This window comes from Uloborus diversus, chromosome 4 (genome assembly GCF_026930045.1).
Source record: "Uloborus diversus isolate 005 chromosome 4, Udiv.v.3.1, whole genome shotgun sequence".
NCBI classification, from domain to species: domain Eukaryota; kingdom Metazoa; phylum Arthropoda; class Arachnida; order Araneae; family Uloboridae; genus Uloborus; species Uloborus diversus.
The window spans coordinates 77,022,051-77,048,206 of record NC_072734.1 but is presented as its reverse complement, the minus strand read 5'-3'; the positions used below and the strand labels follow the sequence as shown (position 1 = coordinate 77,048,206).

The following is a 26,156-nucleotide window of genomic DNA, read 5'->3' as shown; positions in this document are numbered from 1 at the left end:
CTGTCCAGATGTGTCAAATTAGAATAGGAGCAAATATTGAATTGATTATATCTTCGAACAATTGAGTTTGAAATATGCACCGAAGCCGATTGCCGCTGACAAAGCATCGTCTGATAGTTAATGAAAACCTGCAGAATGTCAGAATTTTTCATTTTTGTCCCGTAGTCAGCTGAAATTTGCCTGGGTAAAACAATGGACGCGTTTGAAACTCGGTTAGTATAAAAGGATGGTTAATGGTCAGATGAAGCACCGTTCACTGCTTATCGTTTAGTTTTCCTTTACAATCCCATTTCCATCGAATACCGTTGTTCCAGTTCCTTATAGCCCGACCATGCAACTGTTGGTGAGTTGTTTTTTGAAATTTAGCTTCTTGAGGCGAGTTTTCCCGTGATTGTTGCATTTGTAGCAAACGTCCGAATAGAATATTTTTAATTTAACTTGGTTCAAGATCAAGTTCTAGCCCTTTTTTCTGGCATGTATTGTGCAGAACGACGCTTTAAAAATCTGCATCAATATTGAAAATGGTTCAAATATTACTCTTTGTCTTGCATAAGCAAACATTTACCGGATATATTTTGTTATATTTTGACGTAAATTTCATCGGAATATCTATCTATGTATTTCATCGTTAGCCTTTAGTTTATCTTATTAATATTATTATTCGTTTCATGTTTATGTTAAGTTGTAACATTTGCTTTACAAGTAGTTAATTTGGATTTATTCGATTAGCTATAGAATGACACAGGCCCGTCATTTTTAATTTTTCTAGAGGCGGGGGAGGGTTTACTGCACATAAATGATATCAAATAACAGCAAAACCACGCCCACTTACATATAAATGCATTAATATCTCAAAACCAGGGGGAGATAAACCCCCTTGCTCCCCCTCTAAGTGACGATCCTGGAAAGACAGTTTGTACTTTTATACGAGCTAAGATAGAGGTTTCGTGTAACACTGAATCTCATGTCGGTGGCTGTAAATTTAACTAAATGTAGAAGTAAAATCCTGTCTGCTTGGATCCACATTTTGAATGTAGTTTTAAGAGCCGAAGTCCGAAGTTTTTCCAGTCCATATCATTCCTGTAATTCATTTGTAAAATTTACCGTAATTGTTTTGAATGTTCCCTCTTGATTCTACTTTTACGACTAGCAAATCTTAGTAATTGTGATTTGGTTTCTCTTTTCGTGTTTATCACTGCTATGTAGAAAAAAATTAACTATGTTTAAATTTTCTATGTGTTCTGACCCGCGGGAATGGGGTTATTTGCTTCAATCAAAAGTGCTACTTTTAGTGACTGAAATTAATAGAATAAGCAAAAAAAAAAAAAAAAAAACATACAGTCAGTAAAATTCTCATTTTCCCAGCAGTTATCTTTTTCTTTTTTTTTTTTTTAAACGTCCGATTTTGGAAATAAAGCGTGGTCTTTATGACGTCACAAGTGATTTACTTTGGCGCGCGCTACTCCGTTGTGTTAAATGTTTACGCACTGCTGTCAACCGCGTTGCCAGGTTATGATAATTTGCGCTGTGCTCTAATGGTATCAGTGAATGGCATTTCATCACTTGTGATGTCATGTGCAGAAGCGTAAAAAATGAATTTCAATCTGCGCACCTATTAAAATATATGTTAAAAAAATATTCAACTTTGTCCATTTATTTAAAAAATGGTTAAATCCCATCTTTTCAAGCATGCTCTTTCTGAAAAAAAAAAAAAAAAAAAAAAAAAAACTTTTAAAATTTCGGAAACATCCCTATTATCTTATTATGAGGTGCAGTCCTCGGGGCCGTTTTTTAACACTTTTGATCAAACATTAGTTCTTGTAACAATGCTAACGGCAAATACGTTCAAGAGGTTTTGAAAAGATCAGGGCGTTTTTGGTTTTTCTTCTTACTCATATTATTGTTTTTATTTCCCTTAACTTCTGGCTTGCAGGATTTTTATTTAGATTTTTTTCTGAATAGTCGAAAATTCAAAACAGTGTCATTGCTATAAGCGGAAATAATCTCCAAAAGCATAGATCAATTTTAAAAACTTTAATATCTTTGGATTGTTATTATTCCTTTAGTTGAAAATAACTTTATTTAGTATATATATATATACATATTTTTTTTCTTCAAATCTTTATTTACTTTTTTTTTAAGTTTAAAAATTCGTATAATCATTTCAACCACCTAAATTGGGCAGAAGACAATCACTCTACAGTACCACTTTCGTCAGAAGTCAGTTATAATGTGAATAACAGATTGGGATGCAAAAGTCCCCGAATGAATTTTTAACGACAGTTCTATTTTTTAAAACTTAACAAGACTGAAGAGTCCTATCATTGAATAAATAGATAGGAAAAAAAAAAAAAACTTTTTGCTAAACTCGCTGTAAAATGAAATTTGATGTGGATAACCAACAAATTGTTTGTTTTTTTTTTGTCATCAATTAAATGACACATTTTTATTAATTAGAAAGATTACAGTTGAGATCGTAAGATAAAAATCTTTCGCGATCAAAAAACTTCTTTGACTGCAGATACTAAAGTAAGATAAATATAAAGAAAAATATGTTTCAACAACATCCTCAAGTGGGAGCAAGCAAAAGAGATAGATTGAGTGATGCCTCGGGGGAAAATACCTCGATATGTGGCAAAAAAAAAAAAAAAGTTTGTGACAGAAAACATGTGAAGAGTTCTCTTAAAATCGTCTGCCGATGCATAGCTAGGCCAAAAAGGGCCATGCATAGCTAGACAGATAGGTCGAATCTACGAAATTTCAGCCTTTTATGACCAACCATTTTCGAGTAATGTGATAAATACAGTTGGGAATGGTTAAAATGAATGTTTTGGTTATCTACACATATTAAAGCACACACATTACTTTTTTTAGTACTTGCATGATTGCCTGCAGACGTAATGATGCCTTTTAAAAAATCAAAATAGATAAAGGTAATTAATATGGAAATTGAGTTGAAATTTGAGGCGGAAACTTTTCGTGACTACATTACTTTGGACAAAGAATTAAAAATGAATTTTGGAAGGATCTTCAAAGTCCATTGTCATTTTGCATCCTCCTATAAATAATAGCCGATGATCGAGTAACCCTCGTGTTTCAACAATTAAACTCGCGCCACGGCATGATAATTTGATAATATGCTTTGGTAATGTTTAACATACAGGGAAAAGCTTTGTTGTGACAAGGCTGAACTCGATCCGGTAATTAACTGTTTTACTGGTAAGACTGTGGCATTTCAAGGGAATGAAGAAACGAAAAAGCGGCCAACAATGAACGCTACGTACTGTATTTCAGGGTTAATCCATTGGAGTTAGGGTTGCAATTTCAACTATCAAAATATCAACAAACAGGCAATGGCTTCGTTCAAATGTAGAAGCAATTTTCACCCGTCATACCTTGACGGGCGACTTTCTAGTTTTAAAGTAAAATTAAAACAACATTATTTTGCAGATCGTTTTCGTCTCCGTCATCGCAGTGACCTGCGGTCAGTTCCTCAACCCATTCGGATTTGGGCCATTTGGATTCGGTGGTTTCCCCATCCCTGTTAAGGTCCCCGTGCCAGTTCAAGTACCTGTACAAGTGCCAGTCCCTGTCCCAGCTCTCGGGGGATCTGATGAATATGCTGCTTCTCTGGGAGGGGCCCCAGTCGGGCTCTACAGCAAGACCAGAGGAGGCCCCGGACTCGGAATCGGCGGAGGACTAGGAGGCTCTGACGTCAGCAGTGCCTCCCTAGCCGGTGCAAAGGTTGGTGTCTATGGAAAGGAAAGGCCATCCGCTGGAGCCGTGCCATTGCCTGTGCCACTTGCAGTTCCATACGGTCGTCCAGCAGGCAGACCAAGGCCCTCAAGATACTAGACGTAAGATTATTAATTAATTGATGATTGAACAAAAAATATTGAAAAACCTTTGCATTAATCTCTAGAATGTAATGAAGGGTCCATACCGTCATAAGTTGCCTCAAGAACACTGACAATGACGAGTTGTGTCTCTAGAAATGAACTGAGATGTCGAAATCGCATCTCGTCATGAACTTTCTTGAGAAATTTGATCATGGCGAGATGTTCTCAGTGGAAATGAACTTGCGTGTACAGTTCATCATGAACTTTCTTGAGAAAACTGATCATGACGAGATGTTCTCGGTGGAAATAAACTTAAAAAGGCTTGCACAGTTCGTCATGAAGTTTCTTGAGCCAACTGACGATGACGATTCGAACTCGCTGGGAATGAATTGAAATGATGAGTGTAGCTTGTCATGAACTTCCTGTGGCGGATTGATAATGACGAGCTTTACTCGTCATAGTTGACGAGTAAAGCTATCAACTATGAATTGTCAACTATGCTGTCAACTATGAATTTAAAGAAAGAGTCTAGCTAGTCATGAACTTTCTTCAGCAAACTGACAATGACGAGCTGCGTTCTTCAGAATTTGTTGAAGTTTGAGACTTTTTATAAGAGTTATTATATGATGCAAAGGGATGTAAGTGGGCGTTTTCAAGTTTTAAACGCGTTCAAAGATTAAGGTCCTAGGTAGGCTTTCATTGAAAGTTTTTCTAAATCATGCTGTATAACAGAACCTGCCAGAGCTACTAGTACTATATCTCGCCCCAAGACAGAGGAGGGGTTCACCTACCATTTGTACTGGTTATCTCCAAATTTTTAATTTTGTCACGTACGTCCCTTTGCTTCTCACTGCCTCATATGTTGGTCTATATGCACGCATAGAAATAAATAAGTATATGAATATGTGAAACATCAATTGATCATTGCCATCTATTGAGTAAATATGTAAATAAAGTGGTGAATCACATATTACAGGAATATCCTTGAACTGGTATGTGCAGCGCTGGGTAAAACCATTTTCCGAGACAACCTCTTTTCACATATAGAAGGTCTTTTTTTTTTAGAGTTGAAGCGGTGATTTGCAGGATGCAAGTTGTTGAACAGGGCTGATGAGGTAACGTATCACATCAGCCACTTTTAGCTCTGGATTTTTAAAAACAGTAGCTCCAACGACGCGATCGGAGCCCGGATGGTTCTCAGTTTTAACTAAGCACTCGACCTTTACTTTAGCATGGCTTTGATAACAAGACGCTTGACCTTGGACGAACTTGTTATCTTTGGGTTGAAAAGGGAGAAATTACTATATTGACATTCAGTTAATGACCGTTATTGGCACAACACACACTAACAGGATTTCTTCACTCTCATTTTAACAGTCGTCTGATTAAAGGAGTCGTTTAATCAGTAGCCCATCGGAATCCATCTCATCCGAGTCAGAGTACAAGAGTCAGTTTTTCGCCACATAGTTTTTATTGAGTCTTGCAGAAGAAGAAATCCGATTTTTTTTATAAAATGAATTTTCTATACTGTTATGAATTCTGGTTTTGCAATCGTTCCGCATAGAGTGCTAATTTGCTTTTTTTTTTTCTTTCAGATGGATGAACTCTGTAATTTAAACAAGAGCATGAGTGAGAAGTGGCAAAGAATGAAACTATGGATGTGCGTAACTGTAAATTATTGCTGAAACAAATAAATGCCTGCTTGATACTTTTTGTCCTTATTATTGCAATTTTTTAAGTGCATTGAAAGGCATTTCCTAAATGGAACCGTTGATTCGCACTTAGGTGACTTTGTGCTTTTTCATTTGTGATTGAATATTATTGTTACTTTCCAATCGAGAAGAACGTTAATCCATACAGAATTATCGAGTTTCTTTTTTAAATGAAATTTTAATTTTTAAAAACAAAATTTTACTTTTAAAATTAAATTTTATTTTCTCCATTACTGATTCAACGTATTGGCAGCTGTACAGAGAGTGCTGCCACGCAGAGAGCGACCTTTTACACTGAAGTAATGATTAAGAGCAAGAATCTGAGAGAGTGTCACGCTTGTGATTCATGCCATCTCAGATTTTCTGCAAAGAATTAGCAATTATTATTTATCTTGTTAAAAGCCCAAATCCAGAATTTTTTTGTTCTGAAGTTGAGTTGTTCAGTTTTTATGGGCCCCTGAAGCTCAACGCGCGGCAGGAAAAACTGGGCGGATTTTCAAGACATGGAAATTGCTTTGAACCACAATGGGGTGGTTTTCTTCAGTCAAAAGTAATACTTTTAGTCATTAAAATGGATAGAATGAGCAAAAAAAAAAAACATGGACCCAGATAATACTTTCATTTTCCCAACAGTTTTTTTTTAATTAATTTTTTTAAAATGTCCGATTTTTCGAGCAAGGCGTGGTCTTGATGACGTCACAAATGATGCACTTTATCGCATCTTTCTATCGCGTTTCCACGTTATGATAATCAAGGAGCGAATTAAATATTGCGCTCTACGCTTGCTATCAATCATATCGTTGCCAACACACGTGAGTAAAAATGCGAATTCAACATTTTGCACTGTGAATGGCAACACTGAATGACATTTCATCATTTGTGATGTCATCGGCAGAAGCCCTAAACAATGAAAGGGCTCCGATTTAAGTTTTTTTTTAAATATACAACTTAAACAAATTATTTAAAAAATGGTCAGATCCTATGTTTTTAAGCATGTTCTTTCAGAAAAGAATACTTTTCAAATTTTGGAAACGAGGTCCAAAAACAGATTGCACCTTTCAGTTGCTACGGCAGAAGAACTGTCGCTGGAAAAATAAGTAGATGCACAATAAAAAAAAAAAATAAATAAATAAAAATGCAAAGTTAACTGAGGCAAATTTAATGTGCTTTTAGTTACATTTTGTCGAAATAGGAAAAATGTCACATTTTACTAATATTCAAACGGTTGTAACTCGTTGTGCAAACAACATACTGAAACAATTGTTTTTCCCTTGTCATGCCCTATTACTGGCCTTACCAAAACAGTAAATTCTCCATTGAGGCGAAACACTTAAAAAAAATTTTTTTTAAATAAAAATTTTCCTATTTTTGTCATAATGACTTTTTGCTTCTTCATACTATTTACCTGAATTACTGGTATTTTAAGTATGCAATGTAAATTGATATTTTATTGTTCTGTGACACATATATGATATTTTTGGCATTTATTTAGTCTAATATAAACATTAATAACATTTAAATTTTGTATATTTAAGTGCAAAGTGATTGAGTTAACATTTTCACTGTTATTATGTTGAAGGTTTTGATGTTGCATCAGCAAAGCATGTCTACGATGCACTTACTTTATAAAGAACGCATGAAAAATGCCAAAATTTCAGTTATTAAAATCAATGAAGAATGTTCCGTTGTGTGTGTGTGTGTGAAAGAATTAAAATCCAATATTCTGGAAGTATTTTGAAATTGGTTCAGGGAAAGAAGTTATGTATTGATACTTGAACTTTAACTGCAGTTTTTAAAAAATCCGCCCATTTAGTCCAGAAACAAAATCCGACAGAAATCAGAGCCAGAAATCTGTACGTATTGGCCGAAAATTCGTAAGTTTACATTTTTTTCCTGCGACAACTGTACTTGCACATTTGAAATTGGCAATGAATACTCAATTCATATAGCAAGAGGCGGGTACAAAATTTCTAAACTTCTCTCAGGAATTTATAAAACTAAAAATATATTTGAAAAAAAAAAGAAAAAAAAAAGCTACTGCATCGAGTAGCTATGAAATGTTTTCAAGTCAAGTTTCACAATACAGGTAGATACTAAAGCCAAAAAAAAAAAAAAAAAAGTCACGAGGCTAAACCAAAATCAAAAGCAATTTCTTCTTGAGTGCTTCAACAATGAAAAAAAAGGAATAACTGTATAGCTCATAATGTTGTACAAATGATGGGATGTTTGACTGTTCAGGGTAAGAAAAAGTTTAGTTTAGAAGAATATTAACACAAGAACGGGTTATGTCCTATTTTAGCAGAATGAAAGAGACGGCTAAATATTTTGATGCTGAAATGGATGACGATGTTGAGCTTTTACATTTCACAATTGAAGAAAACGAAATTACTGAAAACGAAAATATCAGGGACGAAATCCACCTTTGTTGCAGAAGCAGAAAAATAGTTATTTCTCCATTCATTTTATAACTTAACGCCTAAATATAAAAGTTGTAAATGTAAAAGTTCAAGTTTAAATTTAAGTGAGACAAAGAGAGAGAGAGAGAGTATCAAATTTGTCACAAAACATTAAAATATCAATTTATATTGCAAACTTTATTATAAAAAAACAGCAGTTAAGGCAAATAGTTCGATGAAACAAAAAAACCACGAAGACAGAAATAGGCTAAGTTATTTTTTCTATCTTCCTCTATATTCTTTTTTTTTTAATTATAAAACACTGGAAATTCAATTTCTATAGTATTATTGTTCTGATATTTTGGATTTATTGTTATGTAGTGGTAAAAATATAAAAGTTTAAGGGAAAAAAAATTCGTTTTGCTGAGAATTATGTTACTGAAGACCATATAGATGTACATTTTAGAATTTGAAACGAAAATGTTTCAAAATATCTTTGTCAGAAACAAACACTTATTTACTATACATTCACTTCTTATTAAAGTGTTAAAAATGTAATAGTTCAAAAATAAGTAGCGTTAAGAAGGAAAAACCGTCTTGAGTTTTCAAAAAAAAAAAAAAAAAAAAACGACTTTTTTTTTTTACAAAAATTGTCTGGTACTGATCCATTTAAAGTGCCGTGCTAAAAACGCATTCAGGAGTCTCAGATGGATCTATATGCTTGATTTTTTTTTTAAAAGGCGGGGGGGGGGGGGGTCAATAAATTAACATTAAAAATGTTGGCTTTGTACTTAAATATACAAAATTTAAATGTTATTAATATCTTATGTTAAATGAATATCAAAAATATCATTGTGTGTCATAGAACAGTAAAATATCAATTTATATTGCAAACTATATTATTAAATTACCAGTAATTTAGGCAAATAGTAAGAAGAAGCAAAAAGCCATTATGACAAAAACAGGAAAAGTTATTATTTTAAAAAAAATTTTTAAAGCATTTCGCCTCAATGGAATTTACTGTTTTGGTAAGACCAATAATAGGGCATGACAAGGGCAAAAAAATTATTTCAATATGTTGTTCGTGCAATTAGTTACGACCGTTTGAATATCAGTAAAATGTCACATTTTCCCTATTTCGGCCTAAAAGCACATTAAACTTGCCTCAGTTAATTATGCATTTTTTTAAAGTGCATATACTTACCTTTCAAACGACAGTACTTTTACCGTGGCAACTGAAAGGCGCAATCTGTTTTTGGACTTCAAAAATGCTAAAAAACGCCAAAAAATGGCACTTTTTGTGACCTTTATTAACCTAGCGGCAACAACTTGCCAAAAATTTAGCATTTATTCTGCAAGAACCTTCTATCCTTCATACATAAGAAGAGTTTGGAGGCCAATTGTTCCGAGGCCTTCGAGATATACAGGCCATCCAACTAGCAAATGACGTCATCGTTCGTCGATCTATGATGATATTGGGAAGTGCGCGTTTCGATTAGTATTTTGGTTTAATTGAATTATTTGCCTTATTTATTTTTATCTTCTATTATTTTATTAGTATTAAAAGCTCCACTTTATCATTTGAAAACATAAAAAGGAACCGATGATCATACTTTAAAAAATAAACAGCTTTTTTCATAGTATTTTCCATGAAAATACTCAGGTCTTAAAAAGTATTCAAATAAGTAAACACGTTTTTATTTTACAATTATGTTAAAACGAAGTGATAAATGAACAAAGTTCTCTTTTTCATTTGAAAACAATTTTATAACTAATCACATTCTAAACTACTCGTATATTGTATTGAAACATTAAGTCTTAAAAAGTATTCAAATAAATAAATGAGCTTTCATTTTAAAATTACATCAAAACAAAAAATAATTTTAACATTGTATTTGAATAAGCTTCAAATGACATTTTAAAAAATAAATAAACAATTTTATGTAAATAAACGGGAAACATGACTGAAATATTTTTCAAAGACATAACATCAAATTAAGTAATACCAAATTATTAATGTTAACTTAGCTGAGCAAATTAATGATTTAAAAAAGATATGAATACTTGAGTGCCATCCCCCAAAATAAACGGCGCCTTACCCCTTTCAATTGTGAAAACTTCAAGAAAAATACCACAAAAACCATCTTTCCCTCCCCCTCAATTTTCAATGGCACAGCTATTTATAACTATAACCGTTGAAAAGCTATCATTATTATGAGACCATGATCCCCCCTCCCCTCTCGGTGGGCACTCTTGAAAAAAAAAAAAAAAAAAACCCACAGAAATTCAACTTGAGAAACAATAGTTATAGTATGAATTATACAACAGCATGAATACTGTATTTGTACGTAAGAAATGTATTTATAATATCTAAGCAGCCTTTTTTTTTTTTTTTTGGAATTTTGCTACTTTTCTCTTTTAAGCTTTTTCTGCTGCTAATGGTCATTTGGGGTTGGGGGAGGGGGGTTTAATAATTCATCATTTTAGGCTTTTGTAAAATTATTTTTAAAAGCATTAATTGATGACAAAGTAACCCTTTTCGAAAAACTTCCTATAGAATGACATTTTAGGGATAACAAGAAGTATGATATCACGCGTTGTTTATAACAATATGCTCATGTAAAACAGCGTTACGTGTGACAAGGGGGGGGGGGGCGACAAATTTGTTCAAAGTTTTGTAGCATCGTTTATGGATAGCTCGTTAATCCAATTCATGTTCCAGTTTCAAGGTTCCTGCTAGCTGATTAACAGAAAATCAAAGGAATTCAAAATATATATAGTTCAAGATATTTTGCCCTTTTTAAGCATAACAAACAAGCATAAAGTATTTGGCAAAAACACGTTGTGTATCCACTGCTTAAAAGTAATCTTTTGCAATCACAGAAATTATGACTGCAGTCAACTCAACAGCAATTTATGCATAAATAGCACAAAACTTAAAGACGACAGTGAAAAAAACAAATTCATACATATATATTTTCATTTACACACAGAACCAGCTTGTTTGAATAACATTGCAGTAGCGTAGTCGGGGGGAAATGTCTGGAAATCGAACCCACGACCTCCGCCATTCAAAGCTAAGCTTCTACCTTAGAATTACGGAAGCCCACCAAGGAACGTTTTTTGATCAAAATAACACATGGTAGCTTATGAAACAATTTAATCGAGACCGAAAGTATTATATTAGTTTAGTTAAAAACCTGTTTCAATAAACTTGTTTAGATATCAACTGAATATCAACACTAAGTTACGTTACTTCTGGTAGCAAAAGTATATTTGCAGAAAATTTTGACACAGTGTATATTGTCAGCTTGGTAAATCCATTTCGAATAAATGCATTGTAGAAAATTTAAAAAATAAAGAAATAAAAAGTTGCAAGTTAACCGTTTCAAATATTAAAGCCGTATGCTGAAATAAAAAATTACAAAGATATTAGAAACGGATGAACAAATGTTTGTGTAAGTGATTAAAAGTTGAGAAACCTTAACTGCATGAACTTTTCTGCATAAAAAGTAAATTAGTTTATCTAAGAAAAGTACTTACTTCCGAACTTAAAAATTTATTCCATAAGGCACCCAATATTTTCTTCGCATGAAGGTTGTTCGGAATCGGAAATCGCTGACTCCTCACTTTCACTTAGACACTTAAGACTTGTATATATTTTTTTAATTGCCACTACATTCCGGTATGTGGATGTGGACAAATCCAATAATATGGTGTTAAAAAATGTGCATCCGAAGTAACATATATCCCATTTCATCTATTACAATTACAGCAAGCAAAACTACTGTTGACTGGTAAACTGCACTGCTTTCAAAATTTCGCGCCAAGTTCATAGATCGACGACTGGTGGCGTACCGAAGCGGGGGGGAAGGAAGTTGTCTGGCCTGTTATCACGTGGGTCTCGATTGTTCTCGGCAACAATTATGGTTCATAGCAATTTTCATGTCTTAAAAATCCGCTTAGTTTTTCTTACCGCGCGTTGACCTTTAGTGACCCATAAAAACTGAACAACTCAACTTCAGAACAAAAAATTCTCGATTTGGGCTTTTAACGAGATAAGAAATAATTGGTAATTTCTTGGAGAAAATCTTTAATGGCATGAATCACCTCATAATGCTAGGCGTGACAGTTTCTCAGATTTCTGCTCTTAAGCTGATCATAAGAAGCCTCAAAACGAGACATCTAACTTTCAGTTCAGAAAAAAAAATCCGTTTTCAAATTGTGTTTAATTTGTACTTAATAATAAAATACCAGAAATCAACAAGTTAAAAATAGTTAAATTCCATGAAAATGCGACATAGTCATCCTTTTTTAAATTTAAACTAAATTAACTGGATCTAAATCAACATTTGTTCTAGTTGATAGAAAATAAGTCAAGTTTTAAGAATATAACAAAATATGATTATTCAGAACTTATCACTCCAAGACTTACTTAGAAACTGAAAATCTGTTATTTTAACCTCTAGTTTGATGTTCCTTGATGCTATAAATATCACATAGATTTTTTAAACTAGCATATTTATTTGAAAGAATGGTTCATTTTTTTCTCAAAAATACCGAAATTTTAACAGGAAACCATTTAGTTAATTTGCTTTCCCCCCGAACTTGGTATCAGTTTTCACGTCATGTCTGTCACAGAAAATGTTGATTTTTTTTTTACACAAAACCTACTTGATAAAAATTATTCACACTTTATTTTCCCTTTCTAAATGCCAAAAGAAACGATTTATAAAAAGATCGAAAAATAAGTTTAAGATTTGAGTGAAATATAGAACATTAAACTTCGTCATGTCTGTCAAATTTTTCATGTCTGTCACGCCAGTCATTTTGCTTTCCCCCCACACAATAATAAGTTTTTCAAGCAACTTTGCCTTAATGCTCCACTTTTGAAGTTATTGTTATTATTATTTAGTTTTGTAGAGCAGTATTTTTTTCTACTAAACTGAATAAAAAAAGCTTTTGAGAATATATGTAATAGACAGCAGATCCTACGTGCGACTATAGACAAGTTACCGTTATTGGGACTGCGCCCTAACTGGGACATTTTCACAAATTTGTTTTAACTGCTTGTACATCTGCTTTACTAATAAGGAGTTAATTGATATTGCACAATAAATATATAGTTATTTTTTAATTTATGCGAGTTAAACTTAGTTGCTTTAGCAGTTAGATGGGCAAGTTGAATTATTTTTCAAACTTCGACAAAATATGGTTTTTACATATGGAAATAATTTTGATTATCTACGTTAACTGATCAGCATTTTGAATTGAATTTTTGTTACACTTCTTGGCTATGTACTAGTGCATTACTGGTGCATATTAATCTTCACTTAGCTATACTAAGTTCATTTCTCTACTCGTTTTTTAGCCTACTTTCCCAGTAAAAGTCAGAAAAAGAAGAAAAAACAGTAACGTGGTGGCTTGGCGACTTTGGCTATAAACAATAGAGTTGCGTGATCATTTGTTTACATTTTAAAGCTACTGTTAATGTAATTTATTGTGTTTTTTGTTTATTTGGCGAAATGTTTCGAATTGCAAAGAATTTTTTTTCGTTTTTAAAGAGTGTTTCGTCGCTTTGATTGAAGAATGTGTTTATTTTGCATCGGGGGGAGGGGGGGGAGTGATTTTCGCTTATTCAGAGAACTGTTTTTACCTTTATCATTTTTTAAACGATACACTGTTATAACCAGAGGTGCCAGCTGGGTGCGATTTTCTGCCGTAGGGTGCAAAGACGGAGCCACAGGGTTCCACAGAGGCTAGGAAATATTGTTCCGATATCTTTTAGCACCTCAGTGGATGAAAGAAGGTAATGAAAGGCCATCAGCTCACGTAGTAGCGAATAGCGACTCTTTTCCTCCGCAAAAGTGCCTCGCTCGCACATGCGCTGTGCACTCCGGCATAAGTTCAATTCAGCCACTTGAATGGCGGACGACGATGCTGCAACGTAGTTGTTGGTACATTAAATTTTCACATTGAATAGACAATTATACTGGATTAAAATTCCACATTTCTGGGACAAACCTTCAAAACCTTGCGTAAGTACAGGCATTTAATCATGGTATAACATTTAAGGCTTTCCAACAGGTTTTTAGTGTTTTCAGAGTTGTGTTTCAACAAAGAAACTGAGTACTGCTTATTGTTTACAGTTAACCGTGTACTAATATATGGTGTTCATTGCTTGTCACATCTGCGGTCTCACGGATTTTCCCCAAAATTGTTTATTGTTAGCAATACGAAATAATTAATAAGTAACCGGGATGAAAATTCAATGATGTAACTAACTGCTACAGCAGATACACTAAATGTCTTTATCTTCTCAATAAAATATCTGCGTAGACGTAGCAAAGAAAAAAAAAAGCTTTGAAAAGAAATCTCTCTGTGTGTTTCATGCCATGACTCATTACGTGAAAATATTTCTTTGGTGTTATTTCAAAAACCGAATGTAGTGTCTAGACGCGTTTATTCTTTTTCGCTCTCTCTAATTTCTGTTTCCAATGCTTTTCATTATGTAGAATGCTAAAAATTTGTTTTGATTTTTAATGTCAAAAAAGTTTCTATTTAACAAAGAAAAAAAAAGTGCTTTTTTAGATTACTTATGTTCAAATAGGATATTCAAATGTCGAACTATATAATACGTATCAATATGTTACTCTTGATTAAAATATTTTGAACGCCTGCGATGAAACGATTTGATTTTTCCGTGATTGTAATATAACTGAATATTTTTGGCTGTGCTTGTAAATTATCCATAAATGTCTACACTCTTATTTTTTAGTATCATGCTATAGTAAATGTCAATATCATTTAAAACTACTGAGCAATCCAAGGGTTTTTATGAGAGTTAGAACTCAGATAGAGGAATTGAAGTCATGAACACTTCTATATTGTGTTGGAAAGTCTGAAATGTGATCAAATGCCTTAAATGACAAGTTTTAATCCAAAATGAATTCAATGTGAAAAAAGTACCGAGACTTTGTCTATCAAAAACCCAAACAATAAATAGAACACAATAATATTCAAAAACGCACACAATGGGGGTGGAGGGGGAAGAGGATCTACTGTAGAAATCAGTGAGGGTGCGATTTTTCTCTCCAAAGGTTCCTTCTTTTCCCCCGCACTGCCTGTCTTTTAAAAGGTGCCCACTTTTCACCCTAGTAAGAGGTGCCATTCTGGCTCCGTATTGGGTGTCGCTGGTGAACAAGCATTTCACCCCTGAAAGGTGCCAAACGCAAACTGTAGTTTTAACAGTGTATCCTTTCGATTGTTTTATTCTTTTTCATATGCGGGATGTTGCAGCGGGATTTTCCGTTTGTTCTAGATGGGTAGTTCGTTTTTTACACTTAATATATGAGGACGCTTCTTATCCTTTGAGTATGGCAGAAGGAACAAACCGTCAAGTACGGGAGAAAAAATAGTTAATAAAAATAGTCCAGTGGGCATTAGAAAAATGAAGTTGTAATAAATGTACGCATTCTGACACCAAGCAGCTTAAAACATTTTCTTTTTACTCTTTTTTTTCAACAAAACGGTTCAAATACTTGATAGTTTATTGAAGTTTTTTAACTTTTCAAATTACAAAGTTTGAACAGAACAACGTCTGTCGGGTCCTCTAGTAATATAATAAGTTTTTCAAGCAATTTTGCCTTAATGGTCCGCTTTTGAAGTTATTGTTATTAATATTTAGATTTGTATTGGTAGTAGAGCAGTATTTTTTTTAGTGAAAATTGCAACACCATGAAGAAAGCATCATAGTTGAATGAAATTTAATATACAGTTGAGTGGTAATGGTACAAATAAATGATTACATTTTTAAACCAAACAAACAATGAAAAGAGATAGAAATTTGTATTTTGTGTGCACTGTAACAAATTTCGGAAACGTTTCTGGATATATCGGAAACGTTTCCGAAATAGTAGGAATCCTTCATCCAATAGCGAACTCCTCATTATTCAGAAAGCTTTTTGTTATTTCAAGAAATCTAGAAGCGGAAGTGATGACGCAACGCTTCGAAAAGTATTTCATCCTTCCAACGCGGGCGCCAATGAGTCGGAAATAACGAGAACTTATTTTTTTCTTATCTATGGTTGCTGCAGTCAGCAACTGTTTAACATTGGATTATTTGTTATTTCATGTCTAGAGAATAGTAAAATGTGTCGAAACTAATTTTACGTCTTTGCATTTTGGACTGCTCTTGATTTTTTAGACGATGTACGCAGCTATTAAATTAGTTAATAACCATTTGCTTCTTTTACAATTTCCAGTGCAACAATAATTAGATATATATTGTGTGTTCAAGCGTGAATAGTTTCAACATCCGTGTTTATACTTAATGAAACGAAACCCTTTGGATTACTTATTCAGTTGTAATGGAGGTAATTAGATTTTCTTCCGCTCATGTTCACTTGTAAGTATTAATGAATATTTTAAAACATGTTGTTATATACATTTATATTTTTGTTGATTTGCATTTGATGAGGCTCCAATTGTAACTGTTTTTGGGTTTATCGAATTAATTTAAAGTTATCCTACATACCTATGTGCGCGGTGTACTATTTGTTGTAACCAACTGAAACTGATTAATTACGCAAAAGAAATAAGATTTATATTTGAGAAGCAATCACAGAAAAGTTATTTCGAAATACTTGGATGTACATACATTTTGGTTCAAAAAGAAAAAAAAATCAACTGTTTAATTCATTAAAAATATGTTAATGCAAACGTTTTTTAGCATTGTAATATGCTTCACAAAAAATGTGCCAGTATTATTTATCTTTTTTATTATAATTTATTCATTCATTTAAAAAATATTTATACCATTAGAAAATGACCCAGTTATCTATTAGTAAGCAACACAGTTATGCAATTAATTCATGTGCTTATTCATTTTATTAAATGTGGTTGACAATAAAAAATTCCTTGACATTAGTTGTTCGGTAAATAACATTTCCTTCGTGGATATACTAGTTTAATGTAGGACAGTCAGGAAGAATGAGTCAGTGGCAAAAATGGAACAGCTGCATTTCTGCCGAAATAAAAAGTAATATTATTTCATGTCATTGTTTTAAAAGTGATCATTTTTTAAATACTATGTTATTAATATACAATGTACATATGGGGAGGAGACGAGGGACGTTCACCACGCAGACTGCCATTGACATTTTCAGGGATTGTTTTTTTTTTAAGGGGGGAGGGTGGCGCTTTATAGCATTTTATGTGTGCACCATCACTCTTATGGTGTGGAGGGAGATTCTCGTATATATGAAATGGAAAAAATCATACAACAGAATTCAATGTTTTAATAAATAAAATATATAATGCATTTTGCACACATTGTAAAAATTAAATCAGTAACCTATTTTGATTAAGTATTTATATTTGTGATGAACTGGAAAAGGGCAAGAACAGAAGAATCAACCCGAATGGTTCCAGCAGGAGGACTTGGTGTCATATTTAAATTCACCTATTTCTCTGTTGGTGCTTTTCAGTATACTTTGTTCGCCAGAGAAATTGACTTGAGGGGAACGAATTCCGGAACGTGAAGGGTAGGTAAGTTCTGTCAAATTTTATCCGAAAATAAAAGCTATCAAGTTTGATACAAGATATGTTTTTAAGTTCTGCATTAAAAATACCATATGTTGATAATTTTGTCTTGAAAATATTGAGAGAAAAACTGAAGTTTAAGATTGTTTAACAAACAATCCCTCTTTTGAGAAAGTACCCCCCCTCCCCTCCGCTGACGATTTTGTGATTAAGAATGAAACTTCTATATTATTTCATAAATTTTCAAAAATTTATTACTGCGCATATGTTATACTGTCAACCATGCTATTTGTCATTAGAAATTCAGAAAAAAAAAAAAAAAAATCCACGAATGATTCTAAAATTGCTTGTTTCATTAATCTTATATATGAAAGAATTGAAACTGATATGGTATGCAATTGTATAGTAAAAAATGATATTTTAGAAAAAAAATCACGGAAAAAGGATTCCGAAATTCTCGGAAACGTTTTTGAAAATTGTTTGGAGAATTCCGAAATACTCGAAAACGTATTCGAAACTTTCATGAACCACAGCTGCACAGAATACTCAGAAACATTTCTGGAAATTATAGAGAGAGGATTTCGAAATACTCAGAAACGTTTTTGAAAATTACAGAAAGAGGATTCTGAAATACTCAGATACGTTTCTGGACATTACAGAAAGAGAATTCCGAAATATTCAGAAACGGTTTTGAAAATTTCATGAACCGCAGCTGCACGATATACTCAGAAACGTTTCCGGATTTTTTTTTTACAGTGTGGCCACTACGCGCCGCAATAAGAGCTGCTACACAACTCGGCATGAGGTGAAACAAAGTTTGAATATCTGCCTGCGGAAGAGTATTCCATTTTGCTTGTATGCGCAATCAAAGTTCGTCTGTCGAAGCAGCAGGACAAGAATCACGAGAGAGACGCCGCCCAACGAAATCCCACACATGTTCAATCGGTGATATATCCGGCGAATATGCAGACCAAGGACGAAGCTGTACCTGCCGCAAATCAAGGTAGGATTTGACAGTCGTGGCGACCTGGGGACGGGCATTATCCTGCTGGAATACAGCCCCTGGCAATCCTTCCAGGAAAGGAATAGCTTAGGGCTGTAAAACTTCGTTTATGTATGGGGTACTGCTCAAATTTCCCACAATTCGTAGCTATTGTGATCGTCCATGATATGTTATAGCACCCCAGACCATAACTCCGGGTGTTCGTCCACTGCGGCGTTCGGTAATGCACTCCGGAATGTGCCGTTCACCGGCATAGCGCCTGACACAAATTCGGCCATCATGGTGCCACAAATTGAAGCGGGATTCGTCAGAAAAGAGAACCTGCTGCCAATCAGCACGCCAGCTCCTATGCACATTGGCCCATTGTAGACGCAGGCGGCGATGGTTTTGCGTGACAGGAATCCTGTATAAAGGAATCCTTGCGAGCAGCTCACGCTGCAGCGAACGTCTCCGAATGAGGAACCTGCATGCATTTTTTTATTTTTTTAAATGAAAATTTAAGCCATTTTATAACGATAGACACTGATTTCAGTTCATTCGGATTGCTAGTTATTTTTTAATTAATTTTTAAAGTCTCCCGATTAGCCCCGCCCCCTTAGTTTCCCCATCTCCGTTGATGACGTCAAGATTCATTCCCGCTCCCCGCTCCTTCTGGCACTGGGCGCACTTGCGTGTATAGAACATTGCTATCATTCTCAAAATGGCTACACGCACAAACTGCCGAACTGCAAGTACTATATTTTACCTCATTGAAATATTCAGCATCGTACATAACAAGTTGAATATTTTTAGAGTACCAAGAGATAAAAATAGTGCAATGCCATCAACACTATTAAAAAAGAGAGAGAGAGAGGAAACTAAACTGAGTTATTCACTTTTCTGTTGCAAAAGTTACTTTACAGAAACTAAAAGAATTGTATATTAATTATATAAAATTGTTTTACTTTTTACAAAAGCTATCCCTGATCAGTTCTCCTTTTTTTTTCTTCGAATTGAAACGAGTTTATTTTCTTTGAGGATAGAATGTTATTTTTCATGCATTGATTTATTTCATTTTGCTCTCCTTCAACAATTGCATTCAAAACAATTATTGAAATCAAAAGTCTCGATTTGAATTTTGAGTAATTTTTAAGATTTAAAAAAAAAAAAATGAAGAGGCTTTTTGAATGATTTGCATCTTTAGCCTGCAAAATTCATGAATAAAAAAATAATGAATAAATATAAAATACTTTAAGAGCAAACAATAAAAATGAGGAAGAAACGTATTGAAGAAATGATAAATTCTCAAAAGTTTTAATTAAAAATCATATTTCCTTTTTACTTCAAAACATATTGAAAGAAGTAGAAAATTCGAAAGGAGTTACAATAAAGATTAATATAGTTTACATTTATTAATTTGTATTACTTTCCTCTGCTCTAACTTCTGCGTCCAAAACCCGGGTCGTACGAAGACGTGACGTCCCCGCCTCCCGCCCCCCTCCCATGCGACCAGAAAAATTAAGCTGGTTCGTTGTAACTTCAATGCACAATAGACGAACGTCTTCGTAATTTAATTGTTAATGAATAAAAATCTGCATTATATAGGTAGTTAATATTAAAAAAATAGCAAATGCAACTTTTATTTATATTTATTAAGTGTTAGCTTTTCAAAAACAATTTTCGAAAAAAGGAATACTGTTATAAATCTATAAAACTAAATTATATTTATCTGTAAAATGTCACTACATCAGATAAAAAAGAAGCAATCAAAAATTAATTCACTACGCATTTAAATCAATCTGAAAACATGTATAAGCATTAAAAAGCACAAAAATAATGAATATTAATTAACCTAACACATTACGTGTTATTTTTCAAATCAATAATATCAATTTGAACTGGCCAAAATAAAAAAAAAAGATATAGAGAGAATGGGAGTGTTTCCAAAATTTATAAGAAATATTTTTTCCTGAAAGAGCATGCTTAAAAACATAGGATTTGACCATTTTTTAAATAATTTGACAAAGTTTAATGTTCTTAAAAATTAATTTAATCGGTGCGCAGATTCAATTTCCTCTTTTTACGCTTCTGCACATGACATCGCAAGTGATGAAATACCATTCTCTGATGCCATTACCGCAGAGCACAATATTTAATTCGCTTCTGAATTATCATAACCTGGAAACGTGCTAGACAGCATGCGTAAACATTCAGCTCGCCAGTGGAGTGCACGCCAAAGTTCATCATTTTTGATGTCATAAAGACCACGCCTTGTTTTAAAAATCGGACGTTTTGAAAAATTAATTAAAAATTTAACGTTTTGAAAATAAAAGATTTTCCTGGCTCCGTGTTTTCTATAATTTTTAGTGATTACAAGTAGTACTTATGACTGATAGAAACAACCCCATTAGGAAAAAAAGCGCGTAAATTTGACAAACAAAAATAGAAAACAGTAAAGTTGATATCTGTTTAATGTTATAAAGTATTAAATTAAGAAGGTTTATTCCCCCATATTCCATGCGGGGAGAGATATCTGCCTAGCTTGACACTAGTAATTTGTTTGATATCTTTTTAATTTATTTTTTGAGTGTCATTATTTTTCATGGCTAAAATGGCAAGTAGTGTTCATTTGCTCTGCCTCATTAATGAACACAAATACTAATTTATGAATGTCAGCATCTTTTGCAAGCTGTGACAGTCACTCAGGCCTGATTAAGGCACATGTCCACTAGGCCCTGGGCCTGGGGTCAATCTACCTAAGGGGCTTCGAATTTTTAAAAACCTATGCACAGCATTAAAAAATCATGTATTTTTGTGAAAATGAAAAAAAAAAAAAATCATGAATCATGTTTTAAGTAAATGTTAAACATTATTTTGCGTTTACTTAAAGTGATAGAATAGAGGGGGGGGGGGGGTCTTCCAAAGCATTGTAGGCCTTGGCCTCAATTTTAGTTAGTCAGGCCCTGCAGTCACTGGCACTGGTCTAGTTTGTAAAATTCTGAGTGGTATCAATAAATATAGAAATAAATCTGTCATTTTTCTTTTCTTTATTAATTTTTAAATTTTACTTTAAAGTGATTTTATTTTGAATTAGCTAATGATGTACATCTCAAAATGAATTTTTCAAAGGGGGCGGGGGTTGTATATCAATAAACCGTACGCCCATGACATATAGAGGGTCAATAAATGTTCTGTGGTTAATTTATTGTATAAACAATTTGAAGTAATTTACTTGTGAATAAAATATTGATGTTCAATTCAAAGTCAGTTTTCTTGTTGTCGGAATTTCGGGGGTTGAGGGCAGGTGATTCAGCTAAGATATACACCTCTTCCTCTTCTGAAGATCAAAATAAGAGCACCTTTGTTTTCAATAAACAACGGCAAACCACGCTGCGCTCCTATCCCCTTCGTTTCGACTTCTTCGGAACCGGTTCTAATTGTAACCCAGGGACTAAATCTTGACGTTGTGCATGCTCCTCCTCTTTTTGTGTCACGTGAGCTTCGTTCTGTTTTTAACTAATTTTAAGCTGTAATTTTGAAGAATCCAAGTCAGTTTTTTAAAAACTGAGTAGATTTTTGAGAGTTTTAAGTAGAAGACTATTCAAATCAATCAACGTTCTGCGATTACCTGAACCATGCAGGTTCCTCATTGATGAAGCATACAGTGAAACACCTGTAGCTGTTGACCACTGTGCCGCCAATTTCCTAGAAGAAGCTGTGCGGTCCGTCAGCGCCATACGCACCGGTGTCTGTCATCGCGAGTTGACGTCAAAATTTCGGGATCCACTCCGAGATTTCCGAGCTGTCCGACCCTCGTCCGTCTACTGCTTCCAAACACGCATGATTGTGCTGCTGTTACGCTGCACTCGAGCGGCTACTGCACGATAAGTTAATCCAGCTTCACGAAGGCCGACGATTCTGCCCCGTTCAAACTCCGAAATTTGCTCAAATTTCGCTTTTTTTAGTCGAAGAGGCATAGTAAAGATTCAGTTAACGTTTACTCCAACATATAACCACCGATAATCATACACGTCTCGCTACAGCCGTCTATTTTTATTCAGTTCGATCCGTCGTTCAGAAGGCGCTGCTCAGCATACGCATGCGCTACCGATCTGCAATTCTAATCATTTGCATACAATGCCCTATTTTACATTTCCTGCAATTTTCAGCTCACTCGCGTAAGTCCTTCGTGATGTTGCAATTTTCACAAATAGAAGTGTATCTCATCTTTCAATGATCTATTTTCCAGCACCAATTTTCTAATTTCTTCTCTCACTTGATTTAATTCATCGACTATATGCTGATAAGTTTACTGTTCATTTCTTCAGACGATTAACTGAAAAACTCCAGGGATTTTCCTAGTTCACCTCTTTCTTCTGTAATAAGGCTTGAGTTCTCGCTGAAATTGCCCTTCAAAGCTACGGAAACAACTCTTAATTTCATCTCCAATCATGTTTATGGTTAAAGGCATTTCAGCATTTCTCTCAGTACTTGCTGCCTTTGTATTATCGCTGCAATCTTCACATTTAAATTTCGAGTTTCTGTCCCTAGATAACTTTCTATAATTTTCTTCCCTAATATTTATACATTTCGGGTGAAATGTTTACATTGACTGCTGCAAAACAACCCACTTTTATCAAAAATCTCAGAAACAAACTTTACACTTGTCACTTGCGTAATAATTAGTCGTCTTAAATTTTTCAATGTAATTCTTGTTAATCTAAATGATTTAAGCTCTGGTTCTGAGAGCGTGGGGTCAAATCCCACTCCTGACGGACGGTGAACGCGGCTTTTTAAAAATTTACCTCCAGTGTTACTTGCGTCTAATAATTTGATAATTACATCTAAGCCAGAAGCTATCACGTTCGGCCCACTCCTTCTGTTCAGGGTGGCCGAGTGGTCTAAGGCGCCAGATTTTAGCTCTGGTTCTAAACTGAGAGCGCGGGTTCGATTCCTACTCCTGACCGACGGCGAAGGCTGCTTTTTGAAATTTTATCTCCAGCGTTACTTGCGTCTAATACTTTGATAACTACATATAAAGCAACATTCAGACGTCGTCCGTACGGCACGCGAGCTCCGTTTTTTCTCCCTAAAACCAGTTTTTGGTCGGCGTTGCCATGATAGAAAGCCGTATTGTACGGGACCCGTCAACGTGACGAGAAGTTAGATATCTGACGTAAGTAGAGTTGGGAGTCACATTTCATTGGTCTCGACGAGATGAGCGCGTTCATGCTTTTGGATGAGAGTACCGACATGTGCTTTAGCGCGTTCGCAATGTATGAATGCTTCTCCCTTTTCGGAAAACATTTGTCTGTCCGCTTTACGTGGCGAACACGATGTGCGGGCGATGTCTGAATTGCGCTTAAGCCGAAGCTCTCACGCTCGGCCTACTTCTTTGTGGTTAGAGTCGTCGAGTGGTCTAATTTGTCAGATTTAAGCTCTGGTTCTCAACTGAGAGCGTGGGTTCGAATCCCACTCTTGACAGACGGCGGACGCTGCTTTTCGACCGATTGCGCGTGCGCGACGCAAAAGAGGGTAATGTGTTTATGAGTCTATGTATGCATGTTTGTTCCTTAAGTGGCGTTATAGAGGCTAAACGCCTTGGCTAATTTTGATGCTTCTTACGTCAATCGATTTGTCTTAACCTTGGGAGTGTCACTAAACACATGGCAATAATCAAAATTCACCAAGTTTCCAACCAGTTCTTTTAGTTCCAGATTTTTAATTCCAGATCGTGTCGCACGCTACCTGAGTGCGATAAATGCAGGTAGCGCTTTCTCTGCCTGAATTTTTTGTGAAGTAAGTCAATTATTATTATTATTTTTTTTTTCATCTCAAATATTGCTGAGAAAAATTGGCTTTTTAAAATTTTTCGCCGAAATTTCCGTTTTGAAACTTTAATACAAGTGTAATTTGTATTTAATAGTATGATCTCCATGCCAGAGGGAATCCTTTAGAAATTAAGAAACCCGTATATTTTCTTAATTCCTTTAAACATTTAATGTATTTCGATAGATTAAAAGGATCAGCGAACACGCGTTTCCAGTTACCGCGATTATTACGCTGACGTCAGGCGGTGTCTGCGAAACCAGAGAACAGACGATCCCAATTGTGCGCTCATTTCAATAGAATAATTGTGAACATTCTCAAGCTCTCATTGTGTCCAATCCTGTTCTGAGCTATAAAATTAAGAGCCAAAATCGACGGCGAAGAAATTCTGAATTTTTCTACAAAATGAAACTTTGGGTAAGTGCTTTAATTAGTTTAGTTTTTTTAACACACACTAATTTTCATACATTTTTAGTAAACAACCTTTTGTGTAAAAAGAATTAAGTTTAAAATAAAAAGTAATAAAAGGTTTAAATAGACATTTAGGTATTCTAGTTTAGTCCTTAAATTCTTTTTCGACAAATGTTAACTCTGTTTTAGTTCATCTTTTGCCATCTGTTACCCTTAGCGGTTTCGTAATTTGTCGTTACATTTAAAAAAAAACATACATGATAGTTTAAAAGTCAGATTTGGTTAAAAAGTTTTGATTGATGTAAGCATGACGGTGAAAATTGATGCATGAAAATGAATTACAGAAGGTAAATAACAGAATTTTTTTAAAAAATACTAAGCACTTTTCATAATGCTTTCAAGAGAACGAAATAACTTTTCTGGGGCGAAATGGACAGTTTAAGTATTTCTGTGGTTTTCAATTATCCCAAGAAAATGACACCACAAACGAAGAAAAGTGCGGATCAAATCAGGTAGAGAATTTATTATCATTATATTATCTTACCATAAATATGAGTGTTGAAATATGCAAATGTTTCGAAGAATGTGCATATATCTCGGGACCGCTTTTTTTTTTTTTGGTTTACACCCAGTTTCGGCACTATTTAAAATTTCCTTCCCCCTTCAATGTATCAAAAGTAGGGATTGCAATACCGGACCGAAAATTCAATACCGATGTCCGGTATTTTAAAAATGTGAGACCGGTATTAATACAGGTACTTGAAATTTCTCAAAAAATGATCGGAAACATATTGTTTCGTTGCCACATTTCAAAATTTTGTGCAAAAACTGCATTATATACAAAACGTACTGTGAACAAACATAAAATTAAGGAAAAAATGTCATTATGGAAAATTAACAATAATAAGAAACATAATGCGCCTAAATGAATTATCTCTAAGCCTGGAACTTATTTTTGTGCACAACTTTCCAGCAGTTGAAAATACTCTTTTTGAATTTACGCAGGTCGCTGATACGGTTAACAATGCGCAATACACCTCCTCTATTTGCCTCCTTCATCTTCAAGTAATCCATCATCTTATTCTTTCATCTTCAAATAATTTAGTCTCTTACGCGTTATTTTTGGATAAGTCCTTTTGCGTGTGTGTTTCTTTTGTTTTGTCTGTATTTTATTTTTATTATTTATTGAGCAATCACGATTGCTTATTGCTTTCATTTGACTGTTTTTGGCTTCCTATCATTTTATTTTCCCACCGCCACCCTCCGCACCATCACCGTCGACCGGCTCCTCACGATGCTGCTCCTATGGCGAAAGCCGTCTCCAGGTTGCATCCATGCCCTACACACACGCGCATACATACACAACTGCACACACACACGCGCACATACACACACACAAACACACATACACACACAAACACATACACACACATACAAACACTTA

At 34.4% G+C, this 26,156-nt stretch overlaps 1 long non-coding RNA gene across 1 annotated transcript; it reads left to right on the top strand.

Moving 5' to 3' along the window:
* Positions 1-241: 241 nt before the first annotated feature.
* LOC129219971 (uncharacterized) lies at positions 242-5,547 on the top strand. The gene is made up of 3 exons (XR_008580444.1): positions 242-343; positions 3,451-3,857; positions 5,435-5,547. It is a non-coding gene; the product is annotated as an uncharacterized LOC129219971 (long non-coding RNA).
* Positions 5,548-26,156: the final 20,609 nt, after the last annotated feature.